Source organism: Tupaia chinensis, unplaced genomic scaffold (genome assembly GCF_000334495.1).
Source record: "Tupaia chinensis unplaced genomic scaffold, TupChi_1.0 Scaffold145396_1, whole genome shotgun sequence".
NCBI classification, from domain to species: Eukaryota; Metazoa; Chordata; class Mammalia; order Scandentia; family Tupaiidae; genus Tupaia; species Tupaia belangeri.
Genome location: NW_006205257.1, coordinates 412,664 through 418,283, shown reverse-complemented (window position 1 = coordinate 418,283; position 5,620 = coordinate 412,664). Strand labels below are relative to the sequence as shown.

General features: G+C 44.9%; 1 pseudogene; it reads right to left on the bottom strand.

Annotated features, from left to right (window-relative positions):
- Positions 1-4,111: 4,111 nt before the first annotated feature.
- On the bottom strand, positions 4,112-4,277 carry LOC106733838 (apelin receptor early endogenous ligand-like; annotated as a pseudogene).
- Positions 4,278-5,620: the final 1,343 nt, after the last annotated feature.

Here is a 5,620-nt window from a genome sequence, read left to right as displayed (position 1 = left end):
CCCATGTACTTGACCGCGGTTCACGTCCCGGACCCGGTGGCTTAAAACTCACGCTGGGTGCGTGTGCGTGCGTGCCCAAAATCCCAAGAGGAGAATGGAGGAGAAGGGATTGAGGCGTGGCCATCCCCCCTGGGGGGTGACTTCTTGGATTCTCGCTTTCTGTCTCTCTCTGTCTGTCTGGCGAGCGCACGTGCCCTATAGCAAAAACCCCTCAAAAAAAAAAAAATGGCTGAAAGAGTTAACATGGTTGCCTCCATAGGACGGCAGCTGCAGAGAGGGAGTCTGGGATTGACTGCCATGCATCAAAAGTCTTTCTGCATGATTTGATAGTTCAACCTTACGCACGTATTAACCGTATTTTGATTTTTTTCCCAAAGAAAATGACTGGTAGGTTTTTTCTCTTGTAGCATTGTTTCATTCTGGGATCTTTCAATTAAGCTTTTGGCTAAACACATAAATATGATAATGATAATTATTCAGGAATCAGGAGGTTTGCGAAAACATTGTGTGCCATTAGAGTAATCAAGCTCAGCTCTAACACATCTTGGCTTTTCAGGATAATTAGACCACACTGGAGGCCCAGATGGGTTGAATGAGAAAGCCATGGGTGTCTGCCACATAGTAACAAGAAAACATCATGAAGAACTACTCAACTGGCAATTGAAATTTGCATGTTAACTTCGTACACAACAAGAACCGAATAAAAAAGCTTGGATTTGAGGCAAAATATTTCACTTTAAAAACCAAACATAGAATACAGGTGCAGTAATTAATGTCCTACACAGTGCTTTAACCTCATGTATCAAGATAGAATCTTGGGGGACCAGCAGTTAGCGTAATGGCTATGTCGCTGGACTCCCGCGTAGTCGACCGCAGTTCGAGCCCCGCACCCGGTGGCTTAAAACTCAGGCTGGGTGCGTGTGCGTGCGTGCCCAAGATCCCGAGAGGAGAATGGAGGAGAAGGGATTGTGGCGTGACTTTCCCCCCTGGGGGGTGATTTCTCGCTTTCTGTCTCTCTGTCTCTCTCTGTCTGGCGAGCGCACACGCCCTATAGCGAAAACCTCTCCAAAAAAAAAAAAAAAGATAGAATCTTTTTCTTTTTGTCATGGGACATGTGCACTTGCTGGAGAGAGAACTCAATAAATCATTCTCTGGAGGAGTCATGGCCATCTGGCAACCCCTTCTACACCATCCTCTTGGAATTTTGGGCAGGCACACATACATGCCCAGTGTGATTTTCAACCCACCAGGTTCAGGATTCAAACCACCGTCAACCATAGGGGAATTCAGCACCCTCATCACTATGCCACCTGCTGGACCCTAAAATAGAAGCTTTAAAGCTATTAATAGAAGTAGCACCTTCTGTTTTTAAAAAGTTCACATCCTGGGGCCAGCAAGTGGTGTGGTGGTTAAGGTGTTGGAATTCCCATATGGCTGACCACAGTTCAAGTCCCGGACCTGGCGGCTTTCTCTCTCTCTCTCTCTCTCTCTCTCTCTCTCTCTCTCTCTCTCTCTCTCTCTCTCTCTCTCTCTCTCTCTCTCTCTGTGTGTGTGTGTGTGTTTAGGTGTGTGTCTTTCTCTGGCAAAACTCATGTAATAATAATAATAATAAAGTTAAATAAAATAATTTTTTAAAAAGTTTACGTCCTACTGTAATCTATTAATTCTCTGACAAGCATCACATTCCAAGGTCATGAGTTGTTCTAAAAATGCAATGGCAGGGGTGGGGTGGCAGCAGGTGGCATGGTGGTTAGAGGCATTGGATTCCCACATGGCCAGCTGCAGTTCAAGTCTCGGACCTGGTGGCTTGCTTTCTTGCTTTCCCTTTCTCTCTCTCTCTCTTTCTGGTCAAATTAAAAAAATAATGGTAACAAATGGAATTAAATAAATAATTCTTTAAAAAAAAAAAAAAGGATGAATGGCAGAAAGACACATACAGTCTCTACTCTCAGGACAACTTCAAGACTAGATAGAATAGAGACAACGTGGGCCAGTTCCCTGACAGTGAAAATGTATTGTTGAAGAGAAGCTGGATTAGAACCAGCAGATGGTGTAATGGTTACATCGCTGGATTCTCACCTGGCTGACCCCGATTCAAGTCCCAGACTCGGAGGCTTAAAACGCATCCTGGGTACGTAGGTGTGCATACCCAAAATTCCAGGAGGAGAATGGAGGAGAAGGGATTGTGGCATGGCCATCTCCACTGGGGGGTGATTTCTCACTTTCTGTCTCTGTCTCTTTCAGTCTCTCCAGTAAGCACACGCACACTATAGGAAAAATCTCTCTTAAAAAAAAAAAAAAAAAAGAGAGAGAGAGATTGGGACCAGCAGGTGGCATGGTGGTTAAGGTGCTGGACATTTCCACATGGCTGACCATGGTTCGAGTCCTAAACCTGGTGGCTTGCTCTCTCACTTTCCCTCTCTCTCTCTGTGTATCACTCTCTGGTCAAATTAGATAAAGTAATAATAAATAAAATTAAATAAATTATCCTTAAAAGAGAGAGAGAAGGTGAACCCCACATAGTGACCGTTATTCAAATCCCAGCCTGAAACACATGGACATAGGGCATGTATGCAAGTACCCAGGATCAGATGGACTGCAGGACTGGAGGAAGGGGATTGCTGCATGACCAGACCCTGTGGACAGTGCTCATCTTCCTCCCTCTCTCTCTCACCCACTCTGTGGGAGGCTGTGCACCAGCGAGTCTGCTGAGGCCATTTTTCATGAGTCTCTTACTACTGCCATCTTAGGCTCAGAGAGCAAACAATTACAAAGGCCACAACTGGCTCCCTTTCAAAAACCTCACCTTAGACACCACACTCTGATTGGCCACTTCACATAGCAAATCGGTGAGCTTAGAATCCCTCAGATTTGCATATCCGGGTACCTCATGATTGGTCCACAAAGCAACCAATCATAACCCACCTTTTGCTATCCTTCATTCAACCAATCACGGCCCACCAATGTGTATATAAGCACGATCTCTGGCCCATAATCGCCAGACGACCAGGAAGACGACACAGACAACCAGGAAGAAGACGACCCTGCGCCCCGGAGCTGTGGGGACATTGTGTCGGCTCCGGACGACCCTGAGCTGTGGCGACATTGTGTCGGCTCCATTGTGTCGTCTCCATGCTGCCTACAATAAAGAGACGACCCTGAAGAGACACTGCATCGTCTCCATGCTGTGATAGTGCGCCGTTTGTCCCATCTCTCACTCCTTCCCTCAGGAAACCTGTTCCACTGTCTCGCGGGTCGAGACACCACTCACTCTCATTTTCAGGTGCACACACTTTATCTTGAGTAAAGAAAATAGTTAAAAGAATATAAAGAAGTGAATAGCCAATATCTTCATAATTTGCAATGATCAAGTTAGGATAGATTGTATAGAACTATGATTTGGATGTGTCCCCATAAAAACAGGTTTTGGAAACTTTTTTTTTTTTTGAGAGAGAGATTTTTGCGATAGTGCCCATGCACTCAACCACAGAGACATAAAGACATCACCGCCCAGCGGGATGGCCACACCACAGTCCATTCTCCTCCATTCTCCTCTCAGGATTTTGGCCATGCAAATACAATCGCCGGCATGAGGGGTTTTTTGTTGTCGTCGTTGTTATACAGGCAAAACAACTGTATTTCAGACTGGACTCACTTTTGAATTTGTTATTTTCCTTTCAAAAGAAACCGAGAAGAAAATCCTGTGAAAAGAATAAACTATTTCCAGGTACTTTCTTTTTTTTTTTTTTTTTGGAGAGGTTTTCGCTATGCTCGCCAGACAGACAGAGAGAGACAGAAAGCGAGAAATCACCCCCCCCAGGGGGGATGGCCATGTCGCAATCCCTTCTCCATTCTCCTCTCGGGATGTTGGGCACACAAGCACACACGCCCAGCGTGAATTTAAGCCACCGGGTCTGGGACTCGAACCACTGAGAGTCCAGTAACATAGCCATTACACTATGTTGGTCCCTCCAGGTACTTTCAAATGATTCCTGTTTGCACAGAAACTTCTAAGCAATCACACTGTTGCCATAATGAAGTTCTGTTGGGTGGCTGGGTATCTTTTCTTCGCTCCTCTTCTTCTGGCAGACCTGGTGAGGTCAGCTACAGTGTTCTCAGGGGAAGGGCACTCGTGAATGGAGAGGCATGCATCTCCTCTGAAGGCAATTGTGTCTCTGCAATTTTCTTCTCAAGGCCAAATTAGCTGGTCTCTGTCTGTTGATAAGAAGATTCATCATAAAAATAAAAAATACGAAAAAGAATTATTGAAATCTCATTTTGTTGCCAAAGTAAAGTGAACCAGTCTGTAAACAATCTGCAGTATCTCCGCGGCCCTCCTGACATTCGAGTGACAAAACCTCAGAGAACTGCAGCTGCATTTTCCAAAAAGGGTAATGATCACATCAGACAAGGCTACTGGTGCTCCATGGTGTGGTCACAGCCGCCCTTGTCCTCAAGCCCCTCCTCCACTCCTCTCCTCCTTCCCTTGTCACTCCCCTTTATTTCCATAAGCAAATATTGGTGAAGTAGACCATTTAATCATGGCTGTAACATCAGTAGAAGTCTTCTCTGAAGCTCCTAAGAGGCCAGCATGAGTTGTTTTTTTTTAATTATTTATTTACTTATTCATTTATTTTAATTTGACCAGAGAGAGACAGAGACAGAGAGAGAGGAAAAGTGAGAAGGCAAACCATCAGGTCTGAGACACGAACCGTGGTCAGCCATGTGGGAGTGTCTAACACCTTAACCACCATGCCACCTGCTGGTCCCCGCCAGCATGAGTTTTTAAACCACCAGGTCCAGGACTTGAACCATAGTTGACTACATGGGATTCCAGTGACATAAACACTATGCCACCTGCTGATCTCTGTATTGGAAACCTAATCGCCAATGCTACAATGTTGGGAGGTGGAGCCTAATGAGAAGTAGTTAGCCCATGAAAACTCCACCTTCACAAATGGATTTGTGCTGATTATAAAAGGGCTTGAGGCTGGAACCAGCAAAAATCCCTCTTAAAAACAAAACAAAACAAAACAACGGCTTGAGGCTGCAAGTTTGATCTCTTGCTCTGTTGCCCTGTGATGCCCTCCACCATGTTATGATGCTGGAAGAAGGCTTTCACCAGATTCTGACCCCTTGACCTTGGACTACCCTGACTCCAGAACTGTAAGAACGAAATCTCGGCTCTTTATAGAGAACGCAGTTTCAGGTTTCTGAGATAGCAACACAAAATGGACGAAGACAAAGAACAACTATCTCAGATACCAAATCTCAGGACAGCAGTGAGAAGTATCCTGGACTGAAGTAATACATAGACTGAGAGTTGCAGAAAAAAGGTTTGGGAGGAAGAATCTGAGAGAAATTTGGTGAGTTTTTTGGAATAAAAGACAAACCCAACGATGGGCCTGAAGAGAGTAGGGGATGGTGAAGAGAAGAGGCAAGCGATGAGACCAGAAAGTTAAGGAGAAGCTAACTCACACAGGAGTCTGGAAATAACATACTCCAAGTTATTCTAAGAATGCAAAGCCATGAGAGGATGTAGAAGTTACTGAAGGCAGGGGGTGGGGATGTATTTATGTAAATGTTTATGTTCCTTCAAAATTCGTATGTTGAGATCCTA